The sequence below is a fragment of the Gallus gallus genome, chromosome Z, assembly GCF_016699485.2.
Source record: "Gallus gallus isolate bGalGal1 chromosome Z, bGalGal1.mat.broiler.GRCg7b, whole genome shotgun sequence".
NCBI classification, from domain to species: Eukaryota; Metazoa; Chordata; class Aves; order Galliformes; family Phasianidae; genus Gallus; species Gallus gallus.
The window spans coordinates 12631319-12650219 of record NC_052572.1 but is presented as its reverse complement, the minus strand read 5'-3'; the positions used below and the strand labels follow the sequence as shown (position 1 = coordinate 12650219).

General features: G+C 39.7%; 1 protein-coding gene across 1 annotated transcript in view; it reads left to right on the top strand.

The window, feature by feature from the left end:
* Positions 1-6979: 6979 nt before the first annotated feature.
* The window catches only part of LIFR (LIF receptor subunit alpha), a 91136-nt gene continuing 79214 nt past the window's right edge, over positions 6980-18901 (top strand). Inside the window, exon 1 of the mRNA NM_001396716.1 lies at positions 6980-7330. The gene's annotated coding sequence lies outside the window, so the exon portion shown is untranslated. The remainder of the gene's footprint in view (positions 7331-18901) is intronic.

The following is an 18901-nucleotide window of genomic DNA, read 5'->3' as shown; positions in this document are numbered from 1 at the left end:
GCAGTGCTGTGGCCTGGCACTAGGATTGTCAACTGAGGCTTCCTGGCTGGAAAGTGTTGGGAAGCTTCCTCCAGTCTGGCCATTTGCCCAAAATCTTTACTGAGCTGTACTCCCTATCCATATGCCTGCATCTCTGAGTTCAGGAAATCAGAAGACAATACTGTTCTGGAGCCAAAAGTGTTTCCTGCTTCGGAAGTTTCATAGAATGCATGAGCAGTATTGCGTTGGGGCTTTTACAAAGTCATCCACTTTTGTATTGTTTGCATATTGTCTCAGGTAACATTTAACTCCAAATGGGTTTTAAATATTACTATGGCAAATCTCATTCTGAAAGGACAAAATATTGTGTCTGAAGTCTTCTTCATTCTACTTCCACAGAACAATAAGATGTGCCTGAGGCCTTTTTAAAGGCAGCAAAGATACTTTTGAACAAGCACATTCCAGATAGTCATCCTGGTGATACTAACTCAAGCGAAATATCTGCTAGATACTTGCTAGAGATAATCATCATCTGATAAGTCATTAGCTGGCGTGTTTGAGAGAGAACTGCGTGCACCAACGAGAGAGTTCTTTGACAGCTTACTGTAAGTGGCTCAGAACCGTTGGCTATGCGTATGATCCTATGTAAATCATTAACACAGAAAGGAATCAAGAGGTGTGAGAGTTCACTAGAATCAAGCATTTCTCAGAAGGTTTATGATGAGGATTCATACCACTTCTGCTCCTCTGACCTCCTCCCAGTTCTGTGATGGTCCATAAACAAATGACAGAAATGCATTTTAAATAATTTGTTTCCAAGCATACATCACAATATGAGCAAACAAAGAAAAAAATAAAATATAATCATAAAAAAAGAGGAAATAAAATTAAATGGATATGTGATGTTCAGGCAAATTTTGATGTGCTTATAAATCAGAACCACTATGGTAGTTCTCCACTACGTGCCGTATGTATCATTTCTATAGTGAAAAAAGCTGAAACATCTTCTTATGACTTTATCTTAAGATTTATTTCTTGAATATAAATACTCCGTACTCTTTAAATTTAATCATTTCAGCATTTCAGCCATTCTGCACTCTTGTAAATTATAGTACCTTGTGTTCTTGCTCAGCTGTGTTATCTATACATTGTTAATATTACTCTCTTTCAAACAACGTGTTACCTAAATCAACCTCATGAAATCTGAAAAGGAAATCAATCTTCTTTTTTTTTTTTTATGCTAGTGCCTGTTATCACAAGAATTATAGACATATGCAAAAATTTTACTGGCAATGAAAGCGCCTTACCTTTGAAAATCTGACTTTTATTATCTTTGCTATTTCTCATGTGTAGAAATTCTATGAGATCTAATTGGCCTTTGCATTTCTTTTTTTCTTTAATTAATAGAATTTAAGTCTGGATGGGACCACTGTAATTATTTAATCTGATGTTTTGCAGAAGAGTGACTGATACACAGAGCTTTCCAAGACCAGGGGGAATTTATTTTGCTTCGTACAGTGAAAGAAGAACGACAAGCTCTGCTCCTTGCAATTGAACTATACCCTATTTTTCAGAAAGCTAATCAATTTAAAGACTTCAGGGGTGTAATTTATCTACAGTGATTTCAGCTCTGGTCTTTGGTGATTTTGTAGATTCTGTCTCTAGTCAACGTAGAGAAATAGCCTGCCACATCTAAGAAAAATGGGCTCTGTCCCTCCAAGAGCTGTCTGTCTGCTCCCACTGACTACAGGGGGAACCTAAACAACAGATTTTCACACAGAAATACCACCTCAAGTGCTAGTGTGAACATGCCATCAAGTCTCTAGTGATGGTACACTAGTTAAATACACATTTTATTTTATTTTTTATTGTTCCTAAGTATACCTTCCCACCAACAACACCTGTCTGGAGCTTTGATAGATCAAATTGTCTTCCAGGTGAAATGAGAAATCTTCTCCTTATGGCATGTGCTAAAAGATAACCCAGAGGAGTTTCTGATCTCTTTCACAAATATAGTAAGTCAATCTCTTTTTAATCTCCATAAATGAAGGCAGATTTTCCAGGCCATGAATTACATTTGCTATAACATAAAGAATCAGAGTAATCCTACAAAAAAATAAAAATAAAAATAAAAGCATTGGAGGGAATGTTCAGTCCTCTTTTTCCCGGGGCAGGACAAAACATTTGCTCAAGACAGAGCATTTGTTAATCCTGACAAATATTTGCCTAACCTGTTCTTGAAAGCTTCCAAAAGTGGACTTTCCACAGTTACTGTTGCTTAACCGCAGTACTGCATCACTGTTTTTCCTACAAGGAAGTTTTCCTTAAGGTTTGAGCTCCTTTGATGTGGATGCAGTTTAAAGCCCATTATCATTACCTTTTTAGTTTTCCAGTCTCTGGATATAGAACAGGAGAGGTTTTCTCAACAACAGCATGAACAGGAAGGGCTTCGCAAAGTATGAGTATTTTGTCTCTTCTTTTTTCTCTTTTAACCTCTGTGTGGAATATATGTTACCTGAAAATCTCTCTGACTATGCCTCACTAAAATATTTCCTTATTAGTAACTCATAAGACACTGAAATGTACATTAGTGAAACTTTGCTCCTAACTTTGAGATGCTAAGCATAGGCCATGCATGAGTAACAGTCCTTAATATGAAAGGGCATGTTCAAAATGTAATCAGCAGACAAACTGAGTACAGAAATAAAATGGCACTGGGAAAAACATTCTGCTCCTGGGTAACTGTCTGCTTTCTCCAGATTAGAAAAGAGCATCGGCCCATAGCAGCTGACAGGCTATTGTTCTTTCCAGATACATGATCTGAGCAGACAGGAAGGTGAGGAGATGAGTAGCTAAATTTGAACTTGCATGCAAATCTCTGACAGAACAAACAAGCTCTGCAGATCATTTCCTAACAAGGAATCGGGGATGTCATTCTACATAGGGAATTTATGGGCAACAGAAAGTTGCTGAGCTAATGAAGTTCCCATCTCAGTGTCATGCAAAATGCCACAAGCTTCAGAAGTAGAAATCATCCAGTGAAAATGGAGGTCACACTCAGCAGGAAAAATAGACTAGCACTCACCCTACTTGGCTTATATTTCTGCAACTGTGTTTGCTGTGAATAGAAATCAGTGCAATTTCACAATGATTTCTGCCAATACTTTCCACTGTGCCCCATCTGAATGGAGCAGCCCCTGCAAGGATATACAGTAGATACAAACAGTATCTCTTCAAGTCCACATTTTATTTAATGAAAAAAAAAAAAAAAGTATATTTACAAATCGTAAGTTTTCCATTTCCTTTCAGATTTAGCCTTCAGTCTACACGTATACTAACCTGGCACAGAGCCTTCTAGACTAATGCTAGACACCCAGTATATGTGTCATAGAAACACAGGACCTAAAGAGAGACAGGTGCCCAGAACCATTTTGGAGCATACTTGCATGTCAACAATAGAATCTTTGCAATAATTCATATGCATTCTCAATTCTTAGTTTAAATCTGAACAGGACTCTGAAAGGAGACTACTGCCTGTAACTGTTATGTCAAGTGTCACGTTGCTTTACTATTTGGAGAGCTGAACAAACCAGAAATGCTAGAGGGAACACAGACCAAAAGTTAAAAAGGTGTGTGCCACACAACAAATCTGCTCTAAATTTTTTTGAAATTCAGAGATAAAATAGTTTTTTACTGTTCTTTTTTTCTTTTTTTTTTTCTTTTGACCCATTTTCTTCTGTTTATCTATGCTGCAGCATAACTTGCGGTATTCAAGAAGACACCCATTGTAAGGGTCATGGCTGAATATTTTGATATCCACCTTCTTCAGAGCATGCAGTGAAGCCAGAACATGTGATAGATTTGACCTGTTATAACATCTCTGTTTCTGAAACAGCTTTTGACTTGAGCCTGCATAAAAATATTTGCTGATTGAAGAGCCTTCTTGTGTGACCTATGGCCAATCAAGCATGAACAGTAATGCATCAGATCAGCTCAATGCACTGAGAACAATGGTATGGTCTAAGAACAGTGTTATAAGAGCATGGAGAAAGAAATGTTTTGTTCTGTTACTGACAATGAATTGTCTTCCAGTGTCAGTATGAGAGTGAATGGAGGCTGAGAAGAAAGCAGAGAGAGCAGCAAAGTACAGCTGCAGAATAAAAACAGTTAAGTAAAATTTACAGTATATCTTTATTGCATTAAAATATGTTATAATTTCACTAAGTACTTACAATACACAGATTTTAAATATTATGAATATTATACGTACTATAAATAAAATGCATAATAATTCCAGCCGATGATGGGTTTCAGATGAACTGACTCTTTATACCTCATCACTGTGCCCTCTCCAAATCTGATCCTTGTCCTGACCTGTGAATTTACTTCTTGGCTTGACCTCAGGCCTTCTGTATTACCATGAACCTACCCAATCATTCTGGATGCTATGTTGAGCTTGGATACCCTTTCCAGGTCCACTCTGTTCACCTCCTTCAGCACTGTGGGATCTGAGCACTGGATGATGTGCCCTGCCACCCGTTTTTTGTGCTCAGCCCTACTCTTCCCACAATTCATGCATCTGCCAGTGCTCCCTAAAAAATCTTGCCAAAGCATATCTGATGCTGTTGCTTCTTCAGATGACTTCGTTCAGCTTGCAGCAAAGCTCAAAATATTTATATTACTTTTCCAAGGCTCTCTATGGGGACTTGATATTAATTTATTTTCTGCATAGATTATCATATATACTTTATTTACTGTGGTATACTTTAATGTTTGGTAACACATGTAGCATTTTCTGTGCTCTGTGGTGAATTTACCTGGAGAATGGGTCAAAATTACCAGAATTGGACCTAAAATGAGGTCTGAATTTGATTCTACTGAATCCTTCTGTTTGTTATTTAGGATTATGCTAACCACAAGTTGAGGTATGAACTGGAAGGAGCTGTAGGCATCTGAGCTCAAAGGGTGCACATGCATACACACACAGTACAGTGCAGAGGGCATGGAGAAAACTTTAGCTAGCTCTGCCAGCTAAAACAACTGGATCCTAACTCTTGGACTAAGTACTCTGCTAGGAGATGAAATGGCAAATCTATTTCCCCAGATGGTTTCACGTAGACTTAGTGTATGAGCTCCATAGTGCCAGCTCAGGTCTCTAGCAGCACATTGTGTTGTGCAGACTTGATGTCGTTCCATATTATCAGAATGCGTACTTTAGAGTGAAGATCTCTCTATACAGCTACCTTAATGCATGGATTTACCAAAGACAGTCACAGGGAGGACTTGCTTTCTGAGATGTGTGTTCTTGGCTAACAGATCTGCTGTGGAGATTTCTATGTGGATGAGAGCTCCCAGCAGTGAGGAGTAGCTGCTATAGATACTCATAGAAGTGATAATCTCACTCAGTTTCTCCCTAAGAATGTAACCTTAGGCACAGTTTCAACTGTGCTGAGGTTAAAAGCTGGATCTGTTAATGGAAAAAGATTCCCATAACCTCTTGCAAGAAAGGGAGGTCAGATAGTTAAACCAAAGGCCAAACCAAACCAAAATCAGGCTTAGCAGTATCTACCAGAATGAATGAAAGAATAAAGATCCTCTCAAGTTTCCTTTTCTTTCTTTCTTTTTTTTTTTTTTTTTTTTTAGGTTTTGTTTTGTTTTGTTTTGTTTTTAATCCAAAACAAACCCCAGGATTGCAAGCAGTTTTTAATATTTCCTTTTTTAAACAACAACAACAACAAAAGCTAATTGTAATACAGTTTGTGCCATTCCACTGCAGCCTATGATTCAAGTTTCACCAAGCTACAGTAATAATCCTACTAAAGGACTCAAATAAATGTATACGTGGTCAAATTTTATATATAGATATCTGTAGACAATATTAGGTATTATTCAGGAAGTAACTGGAGCATGAATATCCAAATATATTTGGTTGCAAATTTTCCACAGATGAGTAAACTTATCTTTAATTTTGTTTCTTTACAGATAAATAACTATGTGCCTGTACATGTAGTCATGTAGCCCTGTTCTTAAAGCCAGATTCCAACTTCTGCAGTCATTCCTGTATCTGTGTTGCCAAGAACTATGCTTGCATGGCTGCTTGTACTAAGCTTGATGGTACAAGCTGCTCAAATTAGAAGATGAAGACAGTCTACTGGTAAGTAGTTAAGCAAGTTACTGTCTGTACTTGAAATTATGATACAAAAACATACAGCACAGCTATTACCTTTAAACAGGGGAGCAAAAACTTGCCTATGCCTTGAATATTGGCTGATTGTACAGGAAACATCCAGGTTTGAATCTGAAAGCTGTTGCTTCAGGAAATACAAATTGATCACAAAATAAATAAGGAAATGTAAGTAAACACATTCCCACACATGCAAGAAAAGCAATAAACATGGAGTAGTTTATTTACTTGGTAGTGAATAAAGTCAGTGTGACCATGAGGACAACTGTATTTCAAATGGGTGAGGTAGTCTTTTGGTTAGACTCAGAGAAGTAGTGGCTTAAGACTACGCACCTCAAGAAATGAACCAGACTTTCAGAGTGCTTGTGCCCTGCTCAGAGTTTGCATAACCATGAGGTTTTCATTGAGTTCTTAATTACATGGACTTCACTGGAGACTTCTAAACTTAAATATTTGAGTCTTGTAACTACCCAAAGACGTTTGGGCCAGTAGCAGTTTCGGGGACTGCAGAAAACTTGAGGTCATGTTCTTAATGAAAGTAACTTAGTACTTAGGTACAACGCACAATAAATACACATTATATATATTATACATATATTCCTACAGAATGAAGCTGTGTATTATATATAGCTTTTCCCTGTCTACTAGACAGTAGCAAAGATGCTCCTATCTGCCACATCTGGTTGATTTATTTATTTTGCTAAGGAAAATATGAACATTCCACATATGAACAACTGCATTTTTGCAAGCTAACTATTACACAGTGAGTTATTAACTTTAAACACCCTTCAGTCCTGAAAACTATGAAGTAGAAACACTTTAGGTTAGGGCAACTGCTCTTACATAAGAGAGTCTTTCTGCCAAGTAATTACCTCAGAAGGCCTTTATGGTATAGGCGAGTGTTTGTACAGAGATTTCCACTCCTCATAAGATGAAGAGCTACTGGAGAACTCAATGCCCTGCATATGGCGGAAGCAGGAGAAAAACAGTATTGAGCTTGATAAAACAGAAGCAAAACCTCTCCAAAGAGTTCAGAGGAAAGAAAACCAGACGCTGAACTGTAATCCTATCTCCTGTGGAGTCCTGCCTATTTCTGCTGCTTCCAGCAAAAGCAGAGAGATCCTGACACCTCGCAGAAGCTCCAGAACACCTGGCTGGCTCTCAAGGGTAAGTCTAAACTTGCCTGTGAGCTCATGAGAAAATCACTGGTATGTTTTCTCCATCTGATTTTTCTTTTCAATTTGCCTGAAGATCCTCTGGTCAGTGAAGTTTCTCCTTCTCAGAAGTTCCAACAAATGAATATTGATAAGCTTGGCTTCAAACTGAAAGTGTTAAGTTAAACAACTGTCCTGATGGCCCTGGTCTCTCTTGGGTGCTTGAGGTTTCTATGACCTTGCAGAGAGAATATAGAGGTTGACATAAACACTGTATTTTTCTCTTTTCCTTGGTTTGCTGGTCTGGGGACAGTATGTACTAGTTAGCAAGTTCTGCCCCGTCTTATTGTTATTCTAAATTGGTACTCTGGTCAGACAATTAGATCAGGCAATTAGATGGGTAGCCTAAAGACTAATGGGAGTGTCTAGCTAGATCCACACAATACGTTTTTGAACTACTAAGTTCACTTTTTTTCCCCTGTCCGGAAAAAATTTAGGGTGTCTAAGAGAAAAAAAAAGGAAAAAAATTAAGGGTGTCTAAGAGGAAGGAAAGAGTTTTTTGTAGTCTGTAGTCAAGATATTTGGAGTGATTTTCTATGAATGAACTTAAGGAAATCTGAAAATTCTTGCAAAGGAAAACTTCCTTGGCCCTCAAAAAAAAAAAAGAAGCGTGAACTAAAATCTTTCAGAAGACTTTGTCTTGGTTTCCACTCCCACTGGAGTAAGTTTGAATACCTGGATTTGATTTCAAAGGGAGAAAAACATGCCAGTATTTCCACAGAAATGTTATTTTTCATATACTTCAGCATGGAGGCTCCGAAGTTTTGACCCTCCTCTAAATCATGTTATGGAGTAATCTCCAAGGAAAGGGAAAATTGGCTGCTATGTGGATGTGGAAACATTCATTAATCACGGGATCAGTAGTCTAAACATTTCCTATTTATATCTAGAATAACACCTCTTTAAATGAGATTGCCAGATCCAATTTGGCATCAATGTCTTATTTTATAAAAACAAGCTGTTATCAAATTTAACAGTAATAGAAATGTTTCTATGAAGATTGTGAATGGCCTTTGGTTCAGATCTCACTTCAGAAAACAGTCTTTCATCAGGAGCTGGAATCCAGTCATCTCAAATAGAAAAGTTGAAGGGAATTTACTTGAAACAATACGTTTGGAGATGTTCTGTATTGTCCACCAAATGAAAAAAAAAAAAAAAAAGGAGAGGAGAGGAGAGGAGAGGAGAGGAGAGGAGAGGAGAGGAGAGGAGAGGAGAGGAGAGGAGAGGAGAGGAGAGGAGAGGAGAGGAGAGGAGAGGAGAGGAGAGGAGAGGAGAGGAGAGGAGAGGAGAGGAGAGGAGAGGAGAGGAGAGGAGAGGAGAGGAGAGGAGAGGAGAGGAGAGGAAAGGAAAGGAAAGGAAAGGAAAGGAAAGGAAAGGAAAGGAAAGGAAAGGAAAGGAAAGGAAAGGAAAGGAAAGGAAAGGAAAGGAAAGGAAAGGAAAGGAAAGGAAAGGAAAGGAAAGGAAAGGAAAGGAAAGGAAAGGAAAGGAAAGGAAAGGAAAGGAAAGGAAAGGAAAGGAAAGGAAAGGAAAGGAAAGGAAAGGAAAGGAAAGGAAAGGAAAGGAAAGGAAAGGAAAGGAAAGGAAAGGAAAGGAAAGGAAAGGAAAGGAAAGGAAAGGAAAGGAAAGGAAAGGAAAGGAAAGGAAAGGAAAGGAAAGGAAAGGAAAGGAAAGGAAAGGAAAGGAAAGGAAAGGAAAGGAAAGGAAAGGAAAGGAAAGGAAAGGAAAGGAAAGGAAAGGAAAGGAAAGGAAAGGAAAGGAAAGGAGAGAAAAATGAAAAGAGAAGAAAAGAGAAGAAAAGAGAAGAAAAGAGAAGAAAAGAGAAGAAAAGAAGAAAAGAGAAGAAAAGAAAAGAAAAGAAAAGAAAAGAAAAGAAAAGAAAAGAAAAGAAAAGAAAAGAAAAGAAAAGAAAAGAAAAGAAAAGAAAAGAAAAGAAAAGAAAAGAAAAGAAAAGAAAAGAAAAGAAAAGAAAAGAAAAGAAAAGAAAAGAAAAGAAAAGAAAAGAAAAGAAAAGAAAAGAAAAGAAAAGAAAGAAGAAAAGAAAAGAAAAATTATAGAGATTTCTAACTCAATGGCTTGGCTTATGGTAAGTGTGACTCTGATAGATGTGTTGCTAGAGAGAAACTGCACTTGTACAGCTCACACAGACAGAAACATCCATTCTGATTCTTGCTGTTTGTCACAGTCTTTCAGAATTACCAAGATCAGCAGTTCTCTTGCTTTCTTTCTTCATTTTCCCCTCAAACTGAAGGTTACCTCTTTCTTTTTTGTGATCAGAAATCCAATGGCGCAGAGAATTTTGCATATTTGGTGTCACTGCTAGAACATATAGGCAGGTACTGCAAGTAGAAAGAGAGCTAAAGGGAACTGTGGGAAGGAAAAATGTAGCTTAAAGACAAACCTAACAGTTTAATATTCCATTTCCACCACTGATCTTCAGCACAAGACAAGCTTAGGAAACTACATGTGTATTACCAAACTGCTATACTAGGGGGAAAAAAAAGCATGATTTGGCACTGAATTTAACTGGCATAGGATAGCTGTGCCCATTCTGTTGAGCTCTTTCACCCTCCAGAACATGGTGGCTGAATCTAAACATCCATATGAGACAAGTTCCACAAGACCATGTTTAGGAAATGCTTGGCCTTCAGGTGGTAATCAGGAAGGGTCATCCTGAAATATTTTATCTCCTCTTCCTCCATGAAGAACCTGTACAGGAGGGTGCTGAGGGCAGTGGCAAGCTCCATATACCCTAACAAAAATGTGGCTTATAAAAGATAAGGAAAGGCTGTATTTAGAGAAGTGAAACAATTCACTCCAACTCATTTTTTTTTTCCCTTGCTTGTGTGCCTAACCCACCAAATTAATGCACAAAACCACCATTCCCAAAAGTGTAATTTCTGTATCCCTTATCCACTGGAAAATGGGTGGGTGACCCAATCACCCAGGACATGGATCTTAGCATAGTACTTAACAGAATGTATGTATGTTCCTTTCTCATCTGTTTTACTGCTTCAGTACATGAAAGTAACAGGCTTTAGTGGCATTTAAACTGCTGATGGAAGTGCAAGTTTTGCCATATTTTGTCCGAGCAATTCTGTTTCTCAGGGTTGGGTTTGCCAGGTAGAATCTATTTAGCAGCCTCAGCAGAAAATGGTTCTTGATGCTTCAGAGTTTTGGTATTTTTGTATCAAGACAGAAAAAAAAGTCAAGAAGGCTGTAGTTTAATCCAAGCAAATTCAGTTCAGTTCAGAGAAACTCTTTGCCATTATAAAAAAATGCTGTAGAATAACTTAACCTATGATTGTCTGTTAAGTGTTGATATGTTCAGGTCACAGGCCAGCAGAGGAACTGCAAAACTTTGGCTTTTCTGCTCAAGCTCTCCTGATGTTTATTACCCACAACAAAGCATTCAGCCTTCTCCTATACAACATTGCCTTGTTCTGTGGCAGGGCCAGGAATGCAGGAATGTGGATCCCAGCCAAGCTGGTGGGGAGAGAATTCCCTCAACCTGGAGGATCCCAGCCCTCTCTACTCTGCATCTTTTGTCCAGCCATCTGCAGTGTGCACTCCTCCATGCTGCTGTGGTTCTGGCTCAGCCTGGGTGGCCGTGCTGGGTTTGTGCACTGTGGGGCAGCCAGGATGTGGCTGCCAGGAGGGCAAATGCAAGGAAGGCCAGAGCTTGGCTATATGTACATAATATCAAAAAAGTCAATGTTCACAGGCTGAGAATACCACAGTGTCTGAACTAAGGGAAGCTCTTTGTTTGCTTTTTCTTGCAGCAGTGCCTGCGTTACTTGAACCTAACAGAAGGCTCTTTATTTCATTCTCTGTGAGCCTGACCCATCACGAATCAATCACAGAAAGCCTGTAGGAGATCTCTCTATCTCCTCCCAGGAAGGGCAGCTGAGAATAATTTGTGACGAACAAACTCTGTAGTTCCCAAAGGGACTTGTGTTCGGTGAGCTGCAAGTTCTTCCTTCTGCTTCCAATTCACTGAGAGAGACGATCTTTGGGAGTGATAGTGGTGGCAGAAGTAAAGGCATTCTATCCTCCACCAGCATGCAGTTCCTGATGTCCTTCCAATATGCTCTGTAACTTTGGGAAACAGAGGCACTCAAGGTCCTCTCAGGGGTAAAATGTGCTGAGCACTCATACAGCTGCAGTACAGCCAGGCTCTGGACTCTTGCTTTAGTTTTACTTCAGGGTTCTCCGTAGGGTATGAAAATACTAATTTCTGGGAGGTTTAGGGTTAAAGAAGCAAGTGGTTCATTCCTCTGTAAAGACAGGAACTACTGTGAATTCAGACTGTGACTCTGGGTCCAGATGTTAAAGTTGACTGAGGCCCACCACCTCCCATTCCAGAGTCAGTGGTAGTTTACAAAGAAATGAAGCTAATCAGGAAGGATTTAAATGACAGCTTTTCCCAAAGTCTGTTTATATTCTTTGCTTTAATCATACTTTCATTGAGCCAGAAAATAATAACATTGTAATAACATTGTGCCAGATAAGCCACTTAAAAACAGGAAGAAATAGAAATTATAAACACTGAACTGGCAGAGAAGAAGACCACTAGAGATTGCCCAAATGGTGCCACAGTGTCTGCAAACAGTGCATGGAGACAATAGGAGACAATACATGGGCACAGAAACCTATACTGGATGGGAAAGTGTTTGTTCAGGGGGTAGACAATCATGATCTCTGAGGTTTGTATTTGATGTGCTTTGGACATGTTTTCAACAAGTATTTAAGCACTTAATGAGCTAAGTTTGTATATGTGGGATTTCAGACAGGAGCTAGGTATCTAGATGCTTTTAAGACCTTCTTAGTTACTGTTCTGCTGCTTTAAACATGGTAGGAGTCTGTTTTATTGAGTCCGATTTCTCAAAAGTGCTTGGTTTTCAAACAAAGAAAACTGAGGTCTGCAAGCACTGAATGGCTTCCATATCTCTTCACGCTGTGAAGTATGGAGATCCTGTCCTTAGCGCTTTCACATCCTATTACTCGAATTTCTTTGGCCCACCCATAGTCTTTGACCTCCATGAGATTGCTCCAACTAGTAACAGTTTGTTACCAGCTTTTTAACTTTTCTTTCCATCCTGCAAGGGTGTTGTGATGTATAATTTGAGTTTGTAAAGTGCTCTGGCAGGAAAGCACTCTGATGAGCAAAGTGTTGTGTGCTACAGAGCTTGGTTTTATTCCAAAGAGAGAAAAGCAACAGGAAAAGATTTTATTTAATCCTCTGTTTTTCTGAATGCATGTAGGATGCAGCTAAAAGAGCCCAGAAATCTCCAGATGTGAGACAACCTGGGAGTATGCTTGGTTGCTCTTTATGAAACTGTGTTGAAATTTTTCTCATACCATTAACTTTTGTAAGTCCAACGCATTTAATGTCCTGAGAGGATGGATAATGCAGATTCAAGACGTGCCTCTAGTTATAAACAGTGGTGAAGGCCTAAGAGCTTCACCCTTTAGGAGGTATGTGGGTGTGATGAGCGGGTCATTTCACAAGGGATTGGAGAGGACGGTCATTTCATTGTGGTCTCTGTAGTGGAGGAGAAGCCAATGTTTGTGCAAAGGCAGCACTGTCTAGAGCAGACAGCCTCTGACTCTTCACATAGTTATTAGCTAACTTCTTTAACCTTAGAATTTTATCCTAGTTAAAGGGAGAACATTGGAAGTTTGGAATTCGTACATTCTTGCATCATCTTACTGGGCTTAGAAGGAGAGGTGTTTAAACTGCCTATGCAGCATGAAGATCCAAGGACTGGATGTTTGTTATGCTGACTCAAACGCTTTGTGCCACTCTGGTTTTGTGCTTAACCAGTCCCAGCTATTACGTGCAAAGATGAAGCAGCTGCCAGCTTTTGAATCTTTCTAGCTGACAGAGTGAAGGAGGACTTGCACAATACTCACTGCCTTTTTCTCAGCTGTAGAGACCTCACAGAATTTGGAGTACATATCACGGTCACTTCATAAAGGAAAATCTTTGGTGGAACGATCAGAAGGGAATGGGCTTACACATGGGGCCATACACTTATATTAACTTGGAACTTTATTTGAATGTGTATACGTATGTATGTACACATATACATGTGCATATGTGTAGAAGTTAAAATGTGACAATGTCTCTGCAAGAAGAAGCAAGGAAGAACTGATAGCTCCCTACAGCACATATGGCCACAGATGAGCTGTTCTCTTCACATTTCCTTGCAGACAGTGGTGAAAAATAGGCACTGAGCAGAGCACAGTTTACTGTTGTCTGAAATAGACCACATTTTTATAAACCTTTTTCTTTCCATTGCCTACAGGGGAGCATAAAGTAACATCTTGGAATACAGAGTGCCATATTGCAGAGGTGAAATGAATCCTGCCTTTCCTGTTTGAGCTCTCCAGTGAATTGCACATATTCTTTACTACTTTATATGTTGCTTACAAGGTTTTTTGTGTGCATGGAGTCTTTGCATGCTGAAAATGAATCAGTAAAACTGACATGAATCCAACTAAGTATTATAACAGATTTCTCAATGAGACAACCCCAGTATTTATTACAGTGTGTAGCACTTTCTCAAATGCAGTCTTCATTCTAAGAGATCTTCAGTTTTTGGATTCTTCTGTTTAGAATTTAGTTTACTTATCTGGATTAGAAACTGACTCCACAGACATTAGTGTTAGCACAACTAAGAGAGCTCTTCCCTGTACCACGTGGCAGCAGACAGAAGTATCTTAAGTTAATATTTCTGCTAAAATTTGTGCTAAAATTCTGCTAAAAAGTGTGAAGGACTGGTCTAGCACATGGTTGTTGCAAGCTGAGTTTCCTTCATCAGCAAAATAAGTAGAGTACAATTCCAAGTGTATATATAGGAGATAGATCAGAGGCCATTCCTCAGGAGGAGTAAAATTAACTCTACAGTGTTCATACTTCACTAGCACTGGCTCTGATCATCATTACTGTATAACTTAAAGTACATCTCAGATGCTTAGTTCAGTTCAAGTTTAAATTATGCTGAGAAAACATCAGATGACACCATATTAGTCATAAATCTTTTGCTTATTCATGGTAGAGATAGAGATATAGCTGAAACACAGACATTACCCACACTGACTCTGTCTAACATCAGATGCTGAGATGCCCAAATCAGAAGTCTAGTTCTCTTAACTCTCTGTAGAGTTAGTAGAGAGAGAAAAAGAGGTATCCTCAGAAATCAATGCAGATTCAGATTTAAATTGTTCTCCATAGATGCATCTGTCCACTGACTACAGCAGGATCCCTGATAACTAAGAGTAACTAAGCACCTATTGTAGGGGCTCTGGTTAAATAGATCAATGTAGATGTTATTTCTGTTGGCTCCTTGGTAGTCACTGTAAGGCATTCAAAAGGTCCACAACAGGACTAGATCTGTATTTGGTATCCAAGAGAAGAGCCTGTTTTTGCTTAGTTACTCTTGCACATTTATTGGTCAGCAGTACATTGCTGTTTCCTGCTAATCTCAGGATACTTTTCCTGAGTGTGCTGACAGAGGGTACGTGGCATAGATTTCCAGGCTGTACTATCTAAAGGGAACAGTGCCTGCTAACAGTTCATTAACTCCACTTACATTAGGTACTTACACAGCGGATGTTTACTTGCTGTCTTGGCTGTAGATGCAATGGTAAGTGGTTGCTAGGAGGCAGGAATGGATTAATTCTAAACAGAAAGGCAAAGGAAGAATCTGCTTTTGAAAGCAAAAAGTGTGTGTTCCCTTAACAATAGGAGAATGGAGCACAAATACTCTGTTCTCAGAAAAAAGCCCATGGGACCCAGGTAACCAGCCCAAACTTGGAGCAAGAACTAGAGAAAATGTGAAGATATAACAATAAGAATGCATTAAACCTGCTGAGTCCTGATTTTCTGCCTCTGGTTTTGATGCTGCACTGGAGAGAAAAAGAAAGAAAGAAAGAAGGAAAGAAGGAAAGAAGGAAAGAAGGAAAGAAGGAAAGAAGGAAAGAAAGAAAGAAAGAAAGAAAGAAAGAAAGAAAGAAAGAAAGAAAGAAAGAAAGAAAGAAAGAAAGAAAGAAAGAAAGAAGAAAGAGAGAGAGAAAGAGAGAGAAAGAAAGAGAGAGAGAGAGAAAGAAAGAAAGAAAGAAAGAAAGAAAGAAAGAAAGAAAGAAAGAAAGAAAGAAAGAAAGAAAGAAAGAAAGAAAGAAAGAAAGAAAGAAAGAAAAAGAAAGGAAGGAAGAAAGAAAGACAATGCTGCTATGTCTACAATTGCAGAAAAGAAATAAGAGATTTTGTCACATCTACTAAGCTGACTTCTGAAAATGACCATAATTTAGCAACATCTAATGTACTGGACCGAAGATCATGTATTTCTCATTTGATAAATCTGATAACCAGTGTCAGTCAAAAAAGTGTGATATCCCATTTGGAAACAAACAGTCTGTTTTCTCTCTTCATTATGGAAATTGTGTGAGGAAGTCCTAGAATAAGGAAGTTGATGAAGTTTCTGCAAAATAATCATTTCAAAGAATGAATATTCCCGGAAGTAATCTTGTGAGGTTTTTAAAATTTAGTTTGGTTGATTTGAATCATAGAATAATATATTCTTTTGAGTTGGAAGGGACTCTAAAAGGCCATGTAGTCCCCTGCAATGAACAGGGACACCTACAGCTCAATCAGGTTGCTCAGAGCCTGGTCCAGCCTAACCTTGAATGTCTCCAGGGATGGGGCATCAACCACATCTCTGGGCAACCTTTTCCAGTGCCTCACCAACCTCACTGTAAAGAACTTCTTCCTTATATCCAAACTAAATCTCCTCTTTTTCATTTTGAAATCATTTCCCATTCTTCTATCACCACAGGTCCTGCTAATAAGTCTTCTTTCTTATAGCACCCCTCTAGATACTGAAAACCTTCTATCAGATCTTGCTGGAGCCTTTCTCAGTTGGGAGATGGGAAGTGTTTCATCCCTTGGCTTTCTGGGCTGTGAGAGCACATTGTTGGCTCATGTCCAGCTTCCCGAACACCCCCAAGTTCTTTTCGCCAGGGCCGTTCTCCATCCTTTCATCCTCCAGCAAATATTGGTAAAAGGGGCTGTGCCATTACCCAAGTGCAAGGCTTTGCACTTGGATTTATTGAACCCCATGAGGTTCACTTGAGCCCTCTGTTCAGCCCGTCTCTCTGGATGGCATCCCATCGCTCAAGCATGGTGACCACACTGCACAGCTTGGCATCGTAGATTTGATGCTTGGACTAGATGATCTTGTAGGTCCTTTCCAAACTTGTGATTCTATAATTCTATGATTCTATGATCATCTGCAATCTTGCTGAGGGTACACTCAATCCCACTGTCAATGCCACTGATGAAGATGTTAAAGAGCACTGGGGCCAGCACTGATCCCCATGGGACACCACTTGTCACTGATGTCCATCTCGACATTGAGCCATTGACTACCACACTCTGGGTATGATCTCATAACCAGTTGCTTGTCTGCTGAACAGTCCACCCACCAAATTTGTATCTTTCCAGGTTGGAGAGAAGCATGTTATAGGGGACTGTGTCAAAGACCATACTGAAGTCCAGGTCGATGATATCAGTGGCTCTTCCCTTGTCCACTGACACAGTTACCTTGTGCACTGATGCAGTTAAGTGGTTTGGTTATGGTTTTGGTTCATTACTTGGCTGTTTTTAAAGGAGTTCTACATTGCAAGAGAGTGGGCAGCTCCACCAGGGAACAGTATGCTTTTTGCTGTTGCGAAAATAATAAGTAGCAGTATATTGTAATATCTACATTTTTCCCCATGTATGAGATACGGAGGTAGAGGAGAAGCAAGGTTTGGCGTGATCTCATCAATACTTACAAATACCTGAAGGGAGCTGGAAGGAAGAGCCAAGCGCTTGTCAGTGGTGCCCAGCAATAGAGTAAGAGTCAGCAGCACAACCTGGAGCACAGCAGGCTCCCTCTGAGCATCAGGAGATACAGTTTTATTGCATGGGTGTCTCAGACCAGGAACCAGCTGCCCACAGAGGCAGTGGGATCTGATGACCTCCCTGTTTCCCTTCAAACCTCAGCTATTCTGGACAGCCGCTATGGATTGTTGGTGACAAAGCTCAAGAGAAAGAGGATGTCAGTGGAAAGAGACCATTTCCAGCTTGTTCTTGCATAGTGCTGAGAAATTAACTCACAGGCTAGCAGTAATGTTTGCAGAACTGGAGGCTGTGAAATACATTCCTCCTAGGCAAGGGGAATGGCTAAGAAAAATTGCTGCATTGTTACCAATATTTGTTTGCACAACCACGAGCCGGGTTGCTTTGGCTTCTTTCCATCTATGAGCCACCAGCCCAGGCTGCCAGCAACCTGGTTTTGGTTCAGCTGATCTTTTGTTTACTTGTTACTTCAAATGCCATAGACACAGAAGGTTAAAAAAGCAATGGGGAAAATTCTAGTAGCAAAGGATGAATAAGAGTTAGGATAAGTAGGTGTTCTTTCAAATGAGGGATGTCCATAACAAAGCACGCTTGGTAAGCACCTGGCCTCGTTTCCTTTAATATTTCATGCTTGAGAGAAACCCTATCCATGTAATTTTCTCCCTTTCCTCAAGGAGGCAGCTGGTGATACAGGGCACAGAACTGATGAGTCCTGCTCTCTTCTGGGAGTGACCTGAGGTCCTTTCCAGAGCCCTTTCCTTGCAAATTCTTCAGATAAATAGTAGGTCATAATCCTGCCTATTTGATAGGAAAAGTGTATTTCGTTTTCAAATAAGTTGACATTCTATTTGTTTAGACTCAGTGGGAGAAAAGTGATCCCATGAAAATAAATTAGGGTTAAATCATTTTTGGGCCCTCATATGGCAGCCTTGTTGCTCTGCAGAAGCAGAATGGATGTGGTGGAACATCTCAGGTAGATTTTGCTGATCTCTAAGAGATCACAGAATCAAAAAATTGTAGGGATTGCAAGGGATCTCTAGAGACCATGGAGTCCAACCCTCTGCTAAAGCAGGTTGCGCAGGTAGGCATCCAGATGGATCTTGAATTTGTCCAGAGAAGGAAACTCCACAGCCTCTCTGGGCAGCCTGTTCCAGTGCTCTGTCACTCTGACAAACAAATTCTTCAGTAAACAAATTCTTCTTGTGTTAGTGTGTTCCCATTTGTGCCAGTTGCCCCTTGTTCTATTGCTGCATACCACAAATAAGAGTCTGACCCATGGACTTGACTCTCACACTTCAGATATTTATAAGCATTGATAAGATCCTGTCTCAGCCTGCTCCTCTCCAGGCTGAACACAGGTGTCTCAGCCTTTTCTCACAAGGGAGATGCTCCAGGTGTTTAACCATCTTCGTGGCCTCCACTGGACCCTTAAATGGATGGATGAGGAGTTGTATATGGTTGAAATAACCCTGCAGGTGTTTCACCCCTGGAGTCCTGACAAAACTCTTCCTTGACTTTCAGCTGCACTCAGCTGTTACAGTTTTTGTGCTCCTTTATCACGACTGCAACCCTTCAAACAAGAAGACCTTTCAGCATGACATAGGTGCTACATCTGAAGCT